The sequence below is a fragment of the Talpa occidentalis genome, unplaced genomic scaffold (assembly GCF_014898055.3).
Source record: "Talpa occidentalis isolate TD23 unplaced genomic scaffold, MPIMG_talOcc4v2.1 talOcc4.4, whole genome shotgun sequence".
Classification (NCBI taxonomy): Eukaryota; Metazoa; Chordata; class Mammalia; order Eulipotyphla; family Talpidae; genus Talpa; species Talpa occidentalis.
Genome location: NW_023604295.1, coordinates 118,463,541 through 118,483,693, shown reverse-complemented (window position 1 = coordinate 118,483,693; position 20,153 = coordinate 118,463,541). Strand labels below are relative to the sequence as shown.

Genomic DNA, 20,153 nt, shown 5'->3' with positions numbered 1-20,153 from the left:
TGCAAATAAACACGGTACAGAGGAGAGCTGTTGACACCTTCCTCTTTATTTATGAAACCACTAACCCAACCCTGATTTAATAATTAATTCATTTAAAGAGAATTCTGCTTCTGGCTCAAAAGGGATTTCACAAAAGGGCAGCGACATTGTCCCTGTGTTGTGAGCTAAAGCCCAGCTCATTCCATATCTGTGTTGTGGGGAACAGAATTTCCTCAACATCCTCAAAGGAAATGTTACTTCCTAAAAGGAAAACTGCTGCGTTGCCGACAGCCACCTTCAGGGACAGCAGACAAGCGGCACACCGGGCGCAAGAATGTGAAAAACGCCAGCACTAAAACCAGACTGTAAATCAGCTTAGAAGGCGTGCTTCGTCCTTGCCTGAAGTCCACAAAACTCCCAGAAGAATCTCTTCTCAGATTCCAACCAAGCAGGAAGGAGAGGAATCATTTTAATGGGATAAGAACAAATAGCAATAATAAATGTCTACAGTGCGGCGCCCAGGGGCATGTGGAGGTCAGGGTCATCGAGAGCGGTGACGCCAAGCACATCCCTCATGTGGTGGGCTCTCACTTCCCCCCAGATCTTATCGGAGCAAAATCAACACTAGAACCAGTCCTCCAACTAAAAATACTTCACAAAAGCGCCGAGGGTTCCAGCTACTGCCTTTCTGATCTACTGACCAACATCATCCAAGGTCAGAGAAGTCCAGAGGGCCACTTCCAGAGGAAAGCAACTTGAGGTTAAACAGGATTTGAGAACAACAATGTTGATGGAAATACTGTTCCTAAAGTCAGAAACTTCATGGCTGGTGGACAGATGGAGCCATTCTATGTCTAAAAGCATAAAAACCACAACTTCTAAACCCCAAAGAGTAGCTCTGTGAACTAAGGGACCCAATAACATCACCCTCACCAGCCTATTTACTAATGATTTCTTTTAATGCCGTCCCACTTAGGATAACAATTTACCTGTGAGATGGGTCAGGAGGAAGAACACATCTCCAAGCACCGCACACAAGTCTCTCAGCTTCAGAGATGAAAACGTTTGTTTAGTCACCAATCAAAAATGGGAAGTTGCGGAAAAAAACATTCTCGAATACATGACCCCTATAATTTATCCTCCAAAGTGATACACTTCAAAGACTGAAGACTTCCCTATTAAAAACTACGCTGCTGGGACAAGAGACAGCAAAGAGGACAGTCCCGGGCAAACCAGTGTGGAAAGTCACCCTCCTCTAGGGCCACATACAAATGAAATCAACAATGGAGGACTAATGTTTAACTAACATGGTTTTTAAAATCCATCCCAAAACACCCTTAAAACCGTCAGTCCATCCTGAGAAAAGATAAGAAGCTAAACAGACATGAGCACAAAGATAGGTACTAAGGTCAGGGAGCGAGGGAGAAGCAGTTTAATTTGTTCTGAGGTCAAACTAAACTCATTTTATTTCTCATGTTTCCATGGTTGAACAGTATCTCCTCCACGCAGAGGAATGAACTGGAGCATGCCTCTAGTTTATGAGCTATGCTAGTAAGTTCATCACCCATGAGCCCCCATCCATCTTAGGACCACACCAGCACCAACTCCATGATATTCAACCACAATTAGAGCATTCACAGCAGTTGGCTGCAGAGGGGAGGCTTCCTACATAGGCCATCTAAGAGAAATAAAGCCACACAGTCCCATGACCTCACCGAAAAAGCCTGCGACCCAGTGTTCACAGTAAGTTAGGAAGGTGTGCATGTACCCAAGGTGTGCATGAACCATGACATTAAAGGTACTCAGCTACACATGAGCCAAAGACTCCGAGCTGCACCCAAAGAGAGGATGCCACGTAAAGGCAGAAGTGAGAAAGATTTCCTCCTCATCACTCCATTCTTTCTCCAGTTTTATTCACTGTCCTTTCCACTCCTAAATTTTTAAAAAAGAGAGCACAAAGGAGCAGAAGCAAGGCTGTGAGCATTGCAATGGAGGGCAGATGACATTCCCCAATCCCTGAGACACTCCCTGTCCATCCTTCTCATGGGGCCTCAAATAGATATCCACTCCAATTCCACACTACGTATGTGCACTTGTCATGCTATTTAACTGCTCCACACCTATCTCATCATCTGCACGTGATCGGTCCCATCCCATAGGAAAGGATCAAGTCAGATAAAGTATGAGCGCTCCCTGAAGCTGGTTATTATTGTATCCATGTTTGTCTCTGTATTTTGTTGTTATTATTATTCATTTGGACATACTGAGGGCATACTCAGGAATCAGGCCCAGACTGGATTCAAGGACATGTTGCCTTAAACACTTGCAAAAGCACACTTTTTCAGGAAAGACATTAACCCTTCTTCAGCTCTTAGAAAAAGGACTTAAATTTATGTACAGTGGCCCTAATGCACCTTGATATTAGAACTGATTCTCATTTAACAAGTATCTTATATATGCGTATTATGCCAGGCACCGTACAGGCCCCAGGAATATAGCCAATGAAGGAGGTGTGAAATTAGATACCTGAAACTTATGAGGTGTTGGAAACCAATATTACCTCGATGAAACCTTCTTTTTTAAATAACAGGAAAGCAAGGTCCCAGGCCTTCAAGGAGCTTGTGTTCTAGTGCTGAGCCAACGTGGAAACAACAAGCAAGTGACAAATTGACAATTTCAGATGACTCCAGCGCTAGGAAGGAACAAAACAGGGGGCAATGCTTGGGATCAGCTGGTGAGAGGTGGGGGATTGTTTGAGACAGGCTGCTCAAGGAAGGACTGTCTGAAGTACAATTTGAACTAATAAAACAAAGTGGTTCCGGTAAAGGGAACAGCATCCAGAAGCACTTGGCAAGTCCAAGAGCACAGAAGAAGGCCAGAACGGCTGAAGGCTGAAAGCAGAGCATCTCACCCTGGCAAGCAGTGGAATCCCTGGGAGAGTCTCGGAAACCACTGATAGTTGAGTCTCCACGCACCCTTCAGATGTGATTGTCCAGGGGTGAGCGAAAGAGAGTTCTCCAGGCTCCCCCAGGGGTTCCTGGGGCACAGCCCAAGCTGGGAACCGAGATGGCAAGTGAGCTCAGGACAGAGCCCTGGGGACTGGGACCACACCCTCCTCTTTTAAAGGCTACTTCAAAGCATTTGGTCCAGTCAGGGCTAGACTGAACGTGGAGTGAAGGTCAGGGAGAGAGCCCGTCCACAGAAAGTACAAAAAGACTAAGTATTTATTTTCACTTCACAGCCTGGAAGGAGGCAAGACAATGTGTGTGAAATATTTACTCCGTGGAGGCTTGAGTTTTCCTCCTTAAGGAACACATGCAGGAAAACATCGCAGTTATATTGGCTTAATCCATCCTTGGAAATTATCTCCAACTTCTGATTTAAAGTGTTAAAAAAAATAGCCAAAAAAGAAGGCATAAATTAATTTTAATTGTCTCTTTCACTCCATAAATGCGTAATTAAAAATTAACACAGCATGACTACAGATGGGGAGTGAATCGGGTTTATAATCCGTATGTCAGGAAATAATGACCAGCTGAGAGTCAGCTGGACAAGGTTGCTGCGATCATTTAGTCTATTTTATGGCACATGTCATAAAGCGGTAACAACATCTGTAAAAGGATGAGTCCTATAAAAGAAGTAGATGACCACTATATATGCTTGGTGACAGGAAATACACCAAATTCACCACTCTGGTCTCCCCTGGGAGGAAGAACAAAGAGTCCATATAAGAAATATTTTATTTCTTTCATTTGAAAAAATCAAAATCAAACAGAGTATCATGTTAATATTTATTAATACTAGGGTATAGCCCAAGAATGCCTATTGTATCACTCTCTGTACTTCCCTGTATGAAAAAAAAAGAGAGCAAGAGAAAAGAGAACATGTTTGAAGGGTAAAACTTCTTCATTTAACACTTCTTGCATAATGTGTTAAATTGGGCTGAAACCCTGAAATTATTTCTTACCATTACTGTTTGCCAGTTTCAGAGGCAATGCTCCTGAATTCATCATTAGCATTTGTGTTCCTGTTATATTTATACATGAGGACTAAGAGTGCCATTAAATACTTCATAGATTGTCTATTTCACATTCTCCTCTTTTATTCAATTGAATCACTGCCTCAAGCTCTTTGTTGATGTTTTACTGAAAACGACAGAAGGAAGAAGGATTAATAAAACAGTCTCCATAGTCTCCAGGGAAGGCTGACTGGGAGGGTCAGCATCCCCAGAACCTTGCCACTGCCTCCGAAATTTGGGGTCAATCTTTACATATTCTTGTCCCTTTCTTAATTTATGTTTTCAATATAAATATATTGCCGAGTGTAACTGAAGTCTAGATTCTTATATGTCTTGAAAGGGTAATTCATTGTCCTTGTGCTAACACAGGCCCACTAAAAAGTAAATAATCATTAAAAGTGATAGCTGAGTTTTGTTGTGGCAGGGGAGGGGGTAGGGCAGAAGCTAAAAACTTTAAAGCTGATATTTCCATCCTGAAATGTTTATCAATTTTACAGCAGCAGAAAAGATTTCCCTCCTGCTGGAAAGGAGAAAGAGAGGAAGCAGAAAAGTAACAAAGTCAACAAGTTCAACAATAAATTTTAGAGGCATCACTTTGGTGATGAAATACAGAAGATCAAATCCTCTGTGATAAACAGCAGGCAATACCATATGCCAACACTATGGGGTCTATTTAAAGGAGTGTCACAAACATAGCTTAACTTCATGTTAGGCCCCAAGGCAGGTCATCCAGTGTGGCATGTTAATTTTTTTGTTGTTGAGGTAACAGTGTTTACAATACTGTATGTGATTCAAAGGCAAGGGGTTGCACCTCTTCAGATACACGTCCCCACCAACGCGTCCTCCTCCCTAAAGGTCTTCCCTCCCCCTCTGTTGAACACTCAGATTGTTAGGGGGAAATGATGTCCTGAGCTAACCCCATACAGGCTTTGTGGACCCCACTCCCAGTCCAGACTAAAGGCATCAAGACATTGGGAAAGACAAATCCCATCACCACCAAAGGGAAGGTGGCTGGGACCTGAGGGTGGAGTTAAGCAGCCAGGTTGGGTATAAAAACCAGACACGTGGGCCTTGGGCTGGCTCGCTATCGCTCGCCTCCTGGCTTCACGGCTCCTGGCTTGCAGCCAGCTCTCAGAGTGCCATTTGAGATTCCAGATTGGCGGATCGGGTAGGACTCATTTAAAACTTTGTCTCCCACTTTTCTCCCTGAGCTGTACATTTCCTTATTTCCCCTTCCCTTGTAAATAAACCTTTTATTAACCTTTCGCGTGTGCCTGCAGTAGAGCATTGATAAGTCCTTTTAAGCACGCGGGTGAGGACCCACAGTCAGGCTCCCCGTTTTGTATCAGCGCTGCCCTATAACAAGATTACTAGGGTTATTGGTTTGGGTTTGTCTGGCCCTTTGTTTTGTTTCTCTATATTCCACAGCATGTTATTTTGAAAGATGGCCTACTCTGTACGCTGCCAACCCTTCAGTGATCCTGCCCTCTCCTGAAACCACAGTCCTGAATCCCAGCACATAATCTTGCTCCTTCCCCAGGGGTTGAGATGTGCTTTCCTGTTTTCTTCTCTGGCCACAGTCAGATTTTACCAACATCCTAAAAATGATAGTGCTTGTTGCCCTTTTCACAAAATAAAGTTTTTGTTGTGTGGGGGAGATGCAGGAGAAGAGTTTAGGGTGAGTTTCTTGCCCTCTTCCAGAGCAGCGCCTGTCTTCAGCAGTCTCCTGTCCAGGTAAACCATTGCTTGTGTCTTGTCTCTCCCTGCAGGGCCCGTCTCTCCCTGTGTTCCGGGCCCTGCAACCTCAGTACTCTCCATTGGCTCAGGATCAGCTGTTACCCTACGCTTTGTCCAGTTTTCATTTTTTATTTTTTTCTAAAGATTTGTTTTTTTATGTATAAGAGAACTGGGGTACAGGCCAGAGGTGCTACAGGTGAAAGGATTCACCAGATACAGAGCAGAGGCCAGAACAGGCAGGCTGACTGAAGCACACTGCTGAGGGGAACAGCGGGTGAGCCAGGAGAGGTCGGCTGCGCCATGTGGGTAGCTCCCTGGCCGGCCAGGGATAGAACTTGCACTGCAGTGGCTGCAGACAGCTTCACAGCACTACGCTTAGCCCGCTGCACCACCACAGAGGCCCTGTCCAATTTCCATTCACTGTAAGGTTGAATGTGAAGTTCTTGCTATTCTTCTGTATCTCCATCCAGACACTGAAATGCCGCTGCATTTTCTTCCTATTCCCTCCACCAAGGATGACCTCCCTACTTATTTCCAGATATCAAAATCCATCTCAAATATTACAAATGATTAAATACTTATAAGTCCTCATTTTTCCCTCTCCTTCCTCCATGCTCTAGTGAATGCATATATACCTCTTTCTGCACTTAGCACATTCTGTCTGGCAGGTGGAATATTTCTAAATTTGTTTTACCTCACCTAATATAGGGTTTTCCTATAGTGTCAAGTTTACATCATTATTATGCAGATATACCTCATTTTATTGCACTTTATTTTACTGTGCTTCACAGATATTGCTTTTTTTTTTTTTAACAAATTAAAATTTGTGGCGACCCTGCATCCAGCGAATCTAGGACACCACTGTTCCAGCAGTATGTGCTCACTTCATCGCTCTGCGTCACATTTAATTAAGGTATGTATATTGGGTTTTTTTAGACATAATGCTATTGCATACTTAATAGAACACACTATTGTATAAACATAACTTTTATATGTGCTGGGAAACCAAAATTTTTGTGTTGAAAATTTTTGTGTTTCCTTTACTGGGGTGGTCAGGAACCAAGCCTGCAGTATCTCTGAGGTATGCCTATATAACTGCACTTTCTACACAGGCTTATCTCATATCTCAAGCAAAGCTATTTGTTCTTTGATAATACAATATAAACTTTTTCTTTTTTAAATTAATGTCACTTTTATACTACTTCAAACTCTCCTTCAACCTCCAAATACACAAAGAGCACAAAGTTCAGTTTCACTGGATCCTTTTCTGTTAGTTATTCAGGATCAGCAGGTTTCACATGAGAGTCACTATTGTCTGCTCACTAGCTCAGGGCCTCGGGCAAATGATTTAAACTTCTAAGCCTCAGTAGAGATAAACAGGGCAAAAGTTAATACTTAATTCACAGAATTGTTGTGAAGATTAAATGAGATAATGCATGTGATAAACACTAAGTTAAGTTGGTTTTTTTTTATATAATTATCATTTTAAAAAATAATTGCTTTTGGCAGAGAGGGAATAGAGGGAGCATTTACTGCATCCCAAGAACAGCACTCAGTGCTTTTGCATTACCTATCTATTATAACTGAGGCCTGATAACTTAAAAGGAAAAATGTATTGTCATCCAAATTTTTGACATGAGGGAACCAAGCTCCACTAACTTGCTGAAGGCCACATAACTGACAAGACAAGTGGCAAAGTCAAGATTCAGGTCTAGCCCTCTGAAGGCTGTTCCCAACACCCAGCACTGCTCCCTGGCCTCACTGGATCTAGTGATGTATTTGGTGATTTCACAGAGACTCTACTCACCGTATACAATGACACCTTGTAGGACCACACGGCTCTGGCCTCCTGACACAAACTCTTGTGGTCATAAGGACAGAGGTCACGAGGCATTGGGGTGGGAGGCTAGTGAAATGTACAGCCTTTCAGAAAAGACCATTACAGAGAGAGAATGTGTCATCCAAACCTCTCTGTCAGGCCTTAACCAGGCAACAGGGAAAGAGAGGACACCTGCAGAGCACGCATCCAGAGTGGCCACACAACCACAGAGGACAGCTGTGTCAGAATAACCTTTCCTTTACTACTTTGTATCACCTACCAGGCTAGGCTCACTGAGTAGCTAATGAGCAGCTTTAATTTCCTTGGAGGAAGATACTGTGCTGTTACTTCATGCAACAGAAGCAAAGCTCAAACAAATTTATTACATGTCAGCTGACAGAGCCTTTATAATATACTTTCTTCTTAGTACTGCAGAAAATCTCTTAGGGGTGGGGAATTTGGGGTCATAGAGACTAGAACTACACAGAAGGACACTCCTGAGCAAGTGGAACATAGTGAACTTGGGGCCACAAGGCTGTGAATTAGTTCACTGCTAGACTGTGTGTACAGTTATATGGGTTTTGACAAACATGACGAGTCTCATTATCAGCACACAGTACGATCTAGGGTACTATCCTGGGCTAGGTTCCTTTGTGGGAGGGTACAGAGGCTTTCCCGTACCACAAGCAATTCTCAGACACCAGCAGGGCTAAGGGCTGGGTTTCCCAAGACCACCCTCCAGGTGCTTCTGCCAGACTGGCTACAAATCAGAGTCTCCTAATACTCCCTCCTCAGGTTGGATAAATTGCTGGAACAGCTCATAGAACTCAGAAACCCATTCATTCACTAGAGCACTGATTTATTACAAAGGATATAACAAATAAAACAGCAAATGAAAAGATGCTCAGGGCCAGGTAAAGGGAGAGACCACAGAACTTCCCTGCCCCTCCAGGCACACCATTCCCCCCAAATCTCCACATGTCCACCAACCTGGATGCTCTCTGCAGCCCCTTCATTTGTGATTTATGGAGGCTTCAGTACACTGGCATTGCTGATTGAATCATTGGTCATTGACAACTGATTCAACCTCCACCTCCTTTCCCTTTCCCAGAGGTCTGGGATGAAACTAGAAGTTCCAACCTTCTAATCATATGGTGAGTTCTTCTGGCCACCAGCCTCTAACCTTAGGGGCTTCCCAAAATGTCACCTCATTAATAAAAAGAGACATTTTTATCACTCTCAACACTTGGGAAATTCCAAAACTTTTGGGAGCTGTCAGGAACTCTGAATGAACTCCAGATATAAATGAGAAATATTTCTTGGTCACGCGAACAACCAAATATCTATCTTGCTTATCACAATATTGCAAACACCATCAAACAGAGTTCCATTATTAAAACACTCCTCCATTTTGCCCCTTTGTGTGGTTCTGAGATCAAAACACTAAACAGGTAACACTAACCAGCTGGCATGCCCAACTGCCTGGTCCTCAGGACCCAGTTTCCTGAGCTTCTGATTGGGACCAATTCAGCTTGATCACCCAGGGACCACAACCCCAAATCTTATTTCTGCAGGCTACTTCCTTCAAGGCTAGAAAGTTTCTCACACTGGTATGTGGCAGGCACCAAGTATCTCTGTGGGCCAGAAGCCCACTAGGGCCCCTGCCCTGTCTACCTGGCCTCAAGGCTGAGCAGGACAGACAGAAGCCTCAGGAACTCTCTCCCTTCAGCCCATTACCTTGCTCAGTGCTGAAAATCCCCACCTACAATGCCTGAAAAGTTAAAAATGTAGGGCCTCCTCTGGTGGCGCAGGCAGCTGAACACAGCACTGTGAAGCTGTCTGCAGCCTCTGCAGCACAGGTTCGATACCCAGCTGGCTGGTGAGATACCCACGTGGCGCAGCAGGCCCGCTGCTCCCCTCAGCAGTGTATTTCTGTCAGTCTGCCTGTTCTGTTCCCCGCTCTGTCTCTGGTGAATCCTCTCACCCTCTCACACATCTAGACTGTACCCTGGTTCTTGTATGCATGAATAAATAAATCTTTTATTAAAAAGTTAAAAATATAGGTTTTCTATTTCTTACCTATTTTTCCATTTATAAAGTAGAAGCCAAAAGATTGCAGCGGAAACAAATTTGCACAATTCCTATATTCCTTGGACAGAAATGCATGATCACAAAATGCATTTGTGCTTTTAAATTGATCTAGTTGAAGATACATGCTTTCATTTTTTCTTGCTATCAATGTACTGTTTTTATTTTATATGAACAAATAATGATTGCATGCAATGTCTTCCCATTGTGAGGACTTGGCAATTTTCAAAAACATTGCTTTGATCATATCATTTTCCTGGCCCCAAACACTTACCACTGTTTAGCTGATAAAGTCCAAACCATTTAGCCATCCCTACACGTGCCCACATTGCCTCCTATGATACCTCCACACAAAGTCATGCTCTGCAGAAAGAGAACTTATTTCCACAGACCCTTATCCTGCCCTTTCTGCAAGTGTCACCACCTCCATGAAGCCCTCTCAGACCACACTGAATAGGAACAAACTTCCTCCCTCACCTGGATTTCTATAACCCAACATCATCATCCTAAGCAGGCTTGAGGTTCTGTGATCTGGGGTATTGACAGGGTTCCTCTCCACTCTATGAGATCTCTTAAGATGAGAAAGAAATGACCTTCTTCTGTGTAATTGTCTTTGCTGAGGACTGCTTGGATCCAGGAAGTATATAGACGATAACAGCACACATTTTAAATAATAACTGCAACTTCGTCCCTGACTCAAATCATAGGCTCTATGTTTTCTCTTTGACTCACTAGTCTGATTTACAATTTATCTTGTTATGTACATGTATGTCTTTGAAGGGAGGATGAGAATGTGTAAGAGAAAGTAAGGCTCCTTCCTGACCATGTCTAACATAAACCTCCTGCATTCCCCATGATGCAAAGTTGGAAAGAGGGGTCTTAACCTGCAGATATTTGCCACATGAAGCTATGTATGGAAGAAAGCACAGTTCTTCAGGCTGTTGTAGATCAACCAGGACTCATTAGGTGCTTAATACTGTTGTATTAAATAATACTGAGGCACTGATCTATCTGCAGATAGATAGATAGATAAATAGATAGATAGATAGATAGCTCACACATATATACCTATATAAATGTGACACACACAGTGGAATATTATTAACCTATAAAAAAGAAGAAAATCCTGACATTTGTGACAACACCGATGAATACAGAGGGCATTATGCTGAATTAAATAAGCCACAGAGACAAATACTGTGTCATATCATTTATACGTGGAATCTTAAAAAAAAAAAAAACTTAAACTCATAGAAAACAAAAAATAGAACAATGGTTGTCTGGGACTGGAGGTTGAAGGAAATGAGATGTTGACCAAAAGATAAAAAATTCTAAGATACTTATATTCTGAGACTACAGTATGGTGACTATAATTAATAGTACTGCATTGTATAATTGCAATCTGGTAAGACAGCAGACATTAAGCATTCTCACCAAAAATAAAACTTAACTGTGAGTTGATAGATGTGTTTATTAACTGGAGTATGGTAATCAGTTCACAATGTATACTATAACAAATCATCACATTGTACAATTTAAATGTATAACAATTTTATTTGTCAATTATACCTCAATAAAGCTGGGACCAAAAAAAAAGTGAAACTACAAGAAGTCAATGCATGTCAAGAGTTAAATGCTCAAAATACTCTTCTGACATTGGTCAGAGCAACCTCTAACAAAAATCCCTGAGTCGTTACTTGGTCTAGACCTTCATCTTCCCTCCTGCCATACAGTTTTGTGTTTAGGCCACTCTTGCAACATGCATTTGTGTCATTCTAGATGGGAGAATGTCTGATGATACTAGCTGTCTACATTCTAATTTCTTCTTTACCAATAGGGACCCAATTTTGGTCCAGGCAGCAATGTATACTCCCTATTAGAAAATAAAAGAAAGAAATCTTCATTTCCTCTGACTCCCTAGCAGCTAAGGATGATGGAGTCTGTCCAGTGAGATGTGAGCAGAAGCCTACTGGCTGGGCTTTCAACAAACCATCATATCCTTAATAACAAAAGGAGGACAGCCCGCTGGCCCATACCTTCTGACCTCACCATTTCCCCTTCTGACTACTGAGAGGGCAGATGTAGTGATGGAAGAAGAAGAATCATTCTATAAACCTGAGAATGATAGAAAAGCAGAACAAAATAAAAAAGGACCTGAGGACCCTGGGACATAGAAGCTTGGCTGCGCCAGTCCTGGGTCACAGCCACCTTTGCAGCTCTTGCTGCACAAGAAATACCAAACTCCTACATTTCAAGCCAGAGTTTTAGGTTTTCTATTACATGCAGCTAAACTCAAAGCCTACATGACGCAGAGAAGCCATGTGCTTAATAACAAGAGAAACAAGTAAGATCTGATCCCAGCTCTCAAATGGTTATAATCTACTGGGAGGAGCTAGAAACTCCAAGCAATAATCAACACAGAATGGAATATGACAATACAGAAACCATCACTGGGTTTTTTGTTTTGTTTTGTTTTTATTTTATATATTTTTACATCATTTTTCATTTTTGCAAAATGTATGCATTTTCATCTTGGTTATAGTCCCATACAATTCCCACCCCCCTTGTTTTGATCCTACTCCCTTCTTCCCCCCAACCCGTAGTGTGTCTCTGGTTTATAATTGCTTGTTGATTCTGATTTTTACTTTATTATAATTAGTATTTTTCCTGGTCCCTTATTTAGGTTTTCTAAATTCCTGTTAAGAGTGAGGCCCATCACTAGGTTCAGAGAGTTCAGAGGAGGGAGAAACAGTTTCTAGCTAAAAGCATTTGAACTGGGGGCCTCCCTGGTGGCGCAAGCGGTTAAGCATAACACTATGAAGTAATCCACAGCCTCTGCAGCATGAGTTCATCCCCGGCCAGCCAGGGAGCTACCCACATGGCACAGCAGACCTCTCCTGACTCGCCCGCTGCTCCCCTCAGCAGCGTATTTCAGTCAGTCTGCCTGTTCCGCTCCCCCACTCTGTACCCCAGCTCTTGTATGCATACATAAATAAATCTTTAAAAAAATAAAAATAAAAGCATTTAAACTGGGCTACCTCACACGAAAATATCGTATTTATCCCTCCTGGAGAGACACTGTTCAACCGGAAAATAAATCTCTACTGGCAGAACTGCCTGTGTTTGAGCACTTAGGAGTCTTTCCAGCAGTGCCCCCGCTCTCCACGGACAGGGCTGAGCAGGGCGGCTGTCCCAGACAGGGGCACGGACCCAACACATCCCTCCAACCCCTCCCTCACCCTCCCTCTGCCTTCCATGCACCCAATTTGCTTCAGAGAGTCCTAAATATGTGTTCTCAGAGCCTGAAGGGGGAAACTCTCTCCCTTCCCCCTCCAGATGATGCCATTAAGCCAGCTCACACCCAAGATGACTCTGGCCTCAAGAAGACTTCTGATCACGTTTTACACCATCATCACAAAGCCCTCAATAAGGACTTTGAGCCTGACACCAGCATGAAAGGTGGCCCTTCTGTGGTCACCACACTGGCAAAGTATAGTACTCTCTCTGAGCTCATTAGCAACAGGGACTGCATGGCCAAGACATCCAAGGAAACACACCAAGAGCTTTGAAGTCCTGTTTTCCAGACCACACTTAATCTGGGCAATAAATATGGGGTCCCAAGAAACCACAACCAAACTGCGCAATCCCCCAACATGCTTCCCACTGGGGTCGCCATTCAAGACTGGTGCCTATGAACCATCTGGGAAACACCTACGTGTCTTCCATTCTGACTTACCCAAGAGTCCTCTGCGGCTGGCAATCCCACAACCTGCTCCGGATGCTATGCCTCCTGCAGGTGTGCTGAACTGGCTCCCTCTTCTACTCGAGTTCCCCACTCACTCGGAGTCCCCACAGGGGCGCCATCCTCCCCCTCCCACTGTGCTGTGAGCAGGCCTTAATCAGCATCAGCATCTCCAACCCCACCCCCTCCAGCTGTTCATTGTTCACATTCTATCTAGAGAACCACAACTTCCCCTGGAACTCAGGCACAAGTTCACCAGGCTAGGCTGAGCATAAGCCCCACCTTATCTCCAAAGCTAACCACTGCCACTGACCCCCAGGTCAGCTTACCTCGGCTGTACCCTCTCTCTAGAGGCCTCAGATCTTTACTGTAAATAACACCGTTCAGTCCATCATACTAGCCACGCAGACAGCCCAAATAAGAGCAGGTTCCCCAGACAAAACCGCACGCCATTTACTTCTGCCCTCTTGCCCCACACATAAGGAAGATTCTGACCAAAAAAATATGGGAAGCTCTACTTTCACAATGGAATCAGTAACTACGAAAATATTTTATCTAAAAAGCACAGGCTGTAACAAGTCAACAGAATTCTGTTTGTCATTTCAAAGGTTAAATTTGAAAAGACAGTCATGTCTTCTCACCATATAACATAGTTGAAAAATATGCATTACTTTGAAAACACTTTTATGCCTAATGAGTTGGGATACATATGAAAATTAATATGTGCTAATTGGCTTTGGCTGTTTCTTTTAGATAAAGTTAATAATTTTATGGATGATGAAATGTATCCTTAGCATATTAATTTCAATAGAAAAATTAATGGCTATGAAAACATATTCTCTGATATAACTAATACGTAAAGATTTAAAACTAAAATGTTATTATAGCAGTGTCTTAACATGCTAGCTAACAACACCTAATAAGTCTTCCACTCAAGCAAAAAATAAATGTTGTATTCAATTTTTTTTTCTGTAATTTAAAACTGATTCTAGTTTAAGTTCAATGTAAACACTTTGCTTACATTTCAAATGATTTAATTATGTATTTATTATCTCTGGTTTTCTTTTTTCTAAATATTTGAGAAAAAAGAACATAAAAGCCAATAAAGCAGCAAGAGGGATCAGGCCTTGAGGCTGAACGGCCTGCCCTGTTTACTATTCTGTCCCAGGGATTCACACAGCTCCATGTCTGATACAGAGAGAAGCTCCATCAATACTTTTTCATAGCTAAATGAATAAATGAGTGAATAAAGAAATGTGCTGTTCGAAATATACTATGATGCCTCTAGCTAATAAAAACAATACCAATAGCTTAATCTTGTGTGCATTACTTCACTTTGCTGGACCTCAGTTTTTTAATCTGTAAATTGACCCAAAATCAAGCAGCTTTCAGTGACACAGCGAGACAGAAATGCAGGTGTGACCGCAAAACTCTCCAACACCTGCATATCATTTCCCTATTTTCATGCCCAGGCTATATCTGGGGAAGTGTGCACACAGAACACATGCCACCAGAAATAATCCGACCACCTGGAAGCCCCGCCGCCCTGGGGACTTACCACATCCAGGGCTATGTGGGGGAATGGCCTTGTACACTCAGAAAGCTGGTTTAGCCAGCAAATGTGGAGTCATGGAAGAGAGTGACTCAGATCAACCAGCCCACAGTGCTGGGCATGCCTGGAGCGTCGATTCTTCTATGATGGGAAATCACATCACAGGAACCAGCATCTTCTCCACAGTAGCAACATCTGTAACATGGGCAGCCAAGTCATCATCTGAATGTTGCTGGGGAAACAAGGGTGCATGCAGCCTTCCCACAAGTCTTCAGAGCAACTAAACTATTTGGATTCCACTACCTGTCACCAGTCTCTATTCAGGACAAAGGGCAGATAGAGAATTCCAACGTGTGTCCTAAGATTTTTCCTTTCCTGACTCCACCTTTGAGCAAGTTTCCCTGTTTACATATACCCATTAACTAGTCAGGTTACCCTCAAGCTGAAGTCCTGAGAACCCCCTCACCTCCTTAAAGACATCCAGCATTCTGGGCTCTGACCAGAGACCCAGAAGATTGATATAAAAAATTCAAGCCAATCCTTATTTACCTCATTTTCAAGTTTTTATATTTGGAAGGATTTTTGGCATAGGCCTAAAGAACTAAAGACAATATTATACCTGTTTGATATTTCTAACAAGCTAATAGAAGGCAATGTGCTAATAACCAAAAGGAAAAAGAATCTGGCCATTAGCAAAGTGTTATATTATTATTCAATCACGGAAAATGTCACACCAATTTCATACTACTCCAATATCAGGTACTATTCTGAAAAAAAAAAAGAAAAATGTTTATCTCAAACCTCAAAGTTAGCCAACTTTGTTGGTTCTCAGGTTAGAAAGAGTAAAAAAGGAAACAGAATTAAAAAAAAAAACCAAACCACTAACAAGCAGATGCCACTTGCCACTGGGATAAAAAGAGAAAATGAAGGCAGTAGAAGCGGGAAGTCGACAGGTTTATTTTCTAAATCAAGTGCACAGAGGTCATGATTAGCTCCTCCCACACTGTATCATCTTTTTCAGAAAAAGTATCTCCTTTGAGAAGCTCATAATTAAGCTTAAATATACACCTTCACCACAGAATGGTACTGCATACGAGAAAATTCTATAAACACCTTGGAAAATTCAAGTGCTATATTATGATCTATAAATAGTCCAAATTCAAATGAAAATAAAAACAGTTGGTGTGAAACAGAGTTCTGACCTACAGTTTCTCTCTTGACCAAAGAGTTTATTGAATGGGAGAGGTGTTTTGTTTTGTTTTTTAATCAATAGACAGTATATTATCATTTCCTTCAAAGAAGTGGGGCCTCAAATATAACATTTCTACAACCTTGGAATTCTCTGGCTCTTAGGTGAATTTGTGCCTAAATTCCCTCCACTAGGAGAGGTTTCTGCATAAAACCTCCCTGAGGCATCCTGATTTCCAATCAGCAAAGCAAGGTTTACCCAGGGGGAAGTGCTCCTTTCTTGTGGTTGCTGTGACAAATTATCACTAATGTGAGGGCTTAAAACAACACAAATGGGGCCTCCCCTGGTGGTGCAGCGGTTGAGCCTGGTGGTGCAGCGGTTGAGCGCTGGGTTGCTAAGCTGCCCGCAACCTCTGCAGCGCAGGTTCGATCCCCGGCTGATCCCAGGCCGATCCCCGGCCACCGGCGAGGGTCCCACATGGAGCGGCGGACCTCTCCTGCCGCCCACTGCTCCCCTCAGCAGTGTACTTTGGTCCTTCTGCCTGTTCTGCTCCCCACTCTGGCTCTGGTGAATTCTCTCACCCTCCCGCGCTTCTGACTGTACCCAGTGCTTGTATAAATAATAAATAAATAAATAAATAAATAAATAAATAAATAAATCTTTAAAAAAAAAAAAACACAAATGTATTGCCTTACAGTGCTGGAGGTCAGAAGTCCCAAATGGGTGTCACTGGGCTACATCAAGAACTCAGCAGGGCTGTGTTCCTTCTGGAGAATCTGGTAGGGAAGAATCCATTTCTTTACCTTGTCTAGTTTCTAGAACAATCTCCCCATCACAAGCTCCTGAACCCTAACCATATATGAAAAGCCCTTTTTGTCATATCAGGTAACACATACAGATTGGCCATCTTTGGGAGGCCATTATTTTGTCTTCCACAATACACCCAACTAATAGGTAAAGAGTAACAAAATGTATGAAGGGGCTCTGAATGTCATTCTAATGAGTCATGACCTTGTGGAGAGGCTAGAAGCCTGGCATAGGGGTTCAGGTGGGAGAGAGATCAACACATGTTCTTGGTGCTCTCACATGACCTTTCTCATCTGGTGCACAGCTCTCCAGATCCATCTGCATAAGCAGGGAGTTTGACCTACAGATGCTCCTTGGCCCCTGATACCTCTAATGGAACTTTACTGTGGCAGTTGGACCCTTGAACTCCAGCCTTGCTGTTGCCCATGGTTCCACCTACCGAAGACAACTGCAGTCTAATTTGACCCTGATTTCCTCCTTACCCAATAAACAACATGAGACTGAGAATAAGCATAGCCTTCCTCTGATCGTGTGGGTAACTGCCTAGTTTCAGATGGCACTCATCTTTGGCCAGCATCTTGCCAACACAGCCTACCTTCCATAGTAATTAAAGAGCCTGGTGAATTCTAGAACATATGGCTATCAGAATCAATGCCTGCTGGCCGCTCGGGACACTGGGGGCATCCAGAGTAGTTCTGGAATGCAGTTCAAAGAGTAAGATAGAGCCCAAGATAACGCATTGAGAGACCTAAATTTCTGCAAAGGCAATATGGACATATCACCTGGGGAAAGTCAGGGGGGCCTTGAATTTCCTAACAAAACACTGACAATTCTTTCTGACCCACATATATGTTAGAAAGCATATAAGCTCCACATATTTGGATTTTAGAACATACTGTAGTTATAAACTTAAGTGAAAATTAAATTTTCATGTAACAATATTCAGGACCTTTAATAATCCTAAAATGATACATAATAAAGAAAAAAATGTTCATTTAAGACATACCAAAAAATTAACTACCTTAATAAATATGGAACACCCAATGCAAGCTATTCTGCAGCTACTTTTGAGAAATGGAAAAACACTAATTTTTAGAAAGGGCATAAAATTAGATGAACAATGTAATATTGAATATGTCAAAAACATATTTAAGACAATGGAAGGAAAATACATCAAGTGTTGGTAGAGATTTCCTCTGGATAGCAAGTGTATGGGTTAAAGAACTTTAGCGGCAATCAACAGGGACTAAGTTTCTGACTAAGATGCACAAAGGGGTTTTACTACCATACTGGGAACTGGGGGGGGCTGAAGCTGGGAAGCCAAGCTTGCAAATGAGTGAGAACTAAGGCAGCCTGAGACTTCCAGGTGGCAACTTCAGGAATGTCCTCACACAGGAACGCTGGCCAGGGTGCCGCCACCAGGAATAAATGAGTGCTGGCATTTTAATTTCTTTGCTGCTCTCTTCAAATCATTGGAAAAGCACTTTCTATTTACCCAGCCTGGGTTCTGGCAGGGCAAAGTGCTGCTTTTCTTGACCACCAGGTTCTATCTTATGGGGAGAGGTATAATCTGCATAAGGAATTCAGGATTATAGGAAAGAGCAGATAATGGACAGTTTGAAATAAAAAAATCCATGTCATTGGAATTAGGAGTGACTTTTTTCTCTTTTTAAATATTTTCTTTACTTGCCAGGTTTCTCATAATGCTATTCTTATCAAGACAATTATCTTTTCTTTGTTACAAGTTGTTATTAGACTCTACTCTCCCTGTGTCCCTAAAACTATGGCTAGATTACATGTTCCATCTTTCCTTGCAAGGAGAATGAGTCAGATGTGACAGGTTCTCTCCAATGAAAGGTGAACAATATATTGTACATCACTCCTGGGACTAGAAAGCCTTAGGGCAGAAAGCATGCAACTCCCACAATGGGAGCAATTTCCCTTCCCAATGGGTGGAATCTGAGCTCCCATCAGACAGATGACCACGGTTCCCTAGTGACTATGGAGCAATGGCTTGGAAGGAGCCGGGTCCTCGAAAGACTCTATGTGGCAAGACTGCCCTGCTCATCTGGAAGGCTCCCCTCAGACCACATGGGAGGGAAATTAAAACTTCTATTTCTTTAAACCACTGAAATTATTATTGAGTCTCTTTGCTGTAACCTCCTAGCTGGTACAACAGAAGCCAGATGACAAGGGAGATTGTAGTTGTGCTGGCTACTCCCACAGAGGTTATGACATAGAGTGACCAGGAGTCCACACTCAGGAAAGACTGCCAGGATTTATCCCTGTCACCCCACTCACCAGCTGTATGGCCTGGGTTATTGAGTCATTCCATGCCTCAGTTTCCTCATCTGTAAATGGAGCTAGTGGCAATGTCTACCTCATACAGTCATTTTGAGGATTAAGGGAATTAGCATAGCATATGAGTGATTACCACAAGGGAAGCACTATTAAAATCTCTACATAATTTCAAAGGAAGTAATTTCATTTCATGGTCATATTTCTGCAGCGTGGGTTTGATTCCTGGCCGTCCAGGGAGAAACCCACATGGTGCGGCAGACCTCTCCTGCTTCACCTGCTGCTCCCCTCAGTAGTGTCTTCAGTCCATCTGCCTGTTTTGTTCCCCGCTCTGTCTCCGATGAATTCTCTCACCCACCCCATGCCTCTGACCTGTACCCCAGTTCTTGTATAAATAAATAAATCTTAAAAAATTCTTTTTAAAAAATATAGTGCATCCTACAAGTCAGCCCTGAAAATAAAAAGTGAACAGGGATGAAGGCTAAAAAATAAACATTCTTTGAGTAGCAGGATTTATTAATGCTACAGTAACAATGATCTGCTAGAACAACCCAGAGGAGAGTTTGAACTTATTGGTTGAGCTGCAGATAGTTTAGTGTTCTGTGAGTTCAGGTCAGACTTTTAATCTTATTTGCACAAAATCTTTCTAATCTGAACACACGCCCTCATTGATTCAGAAGCCAGGTGCTCACTCTACATTTCAGCCCACGATTTATACAGTTGTGGAATAAAGTGCTATTCATTTATGAAAAAGTATGTTGCTGCTACATAAAAAGGTGGCTTGTTAATTCATTTCTCAAGTTTTAATACTTTCTTACAATTTCTACCAAAAATTCTGGAATGTTTTTAAGTGTATATTACTGAACTGCAGTGGGAGTGGGGAAGGAGATTAACCCTTTCCTCTACCACAGACAACTTCACTCA

The 20,153-nt window shown here is 42.5% G+C and overlaps 1 protein-coding gene across 7 annotated transcripts in view; it reads right to left on the bottom strand.

Moving 5' to 3' along the window:
• CSGALNACT1 (chondroitin sulfate N-acetylgalactosaminyltransferase 1) overlaps positions 1-20,153 on the bottom strand; it is a 304,654-nt gene that overhangs the window by 262,772 nt on the left and 21,729 nt on the right. The window contains exon 1 of one of the 7 annotated variants that reach the window (XM_054700948.1): positions 14,942-15,130. The exons of the other annotated variants lie outside the window; for them this stretch is intronic. The gene's annotated coding sequence lies outside the window, so the exon portion shown is untranslated. Of the gene's footprint in view, positions 1-14,941; positions 15,131-20,153 lie in introns of those variants that run through there. 7 annotated transcript variants of the gene reach the window in all.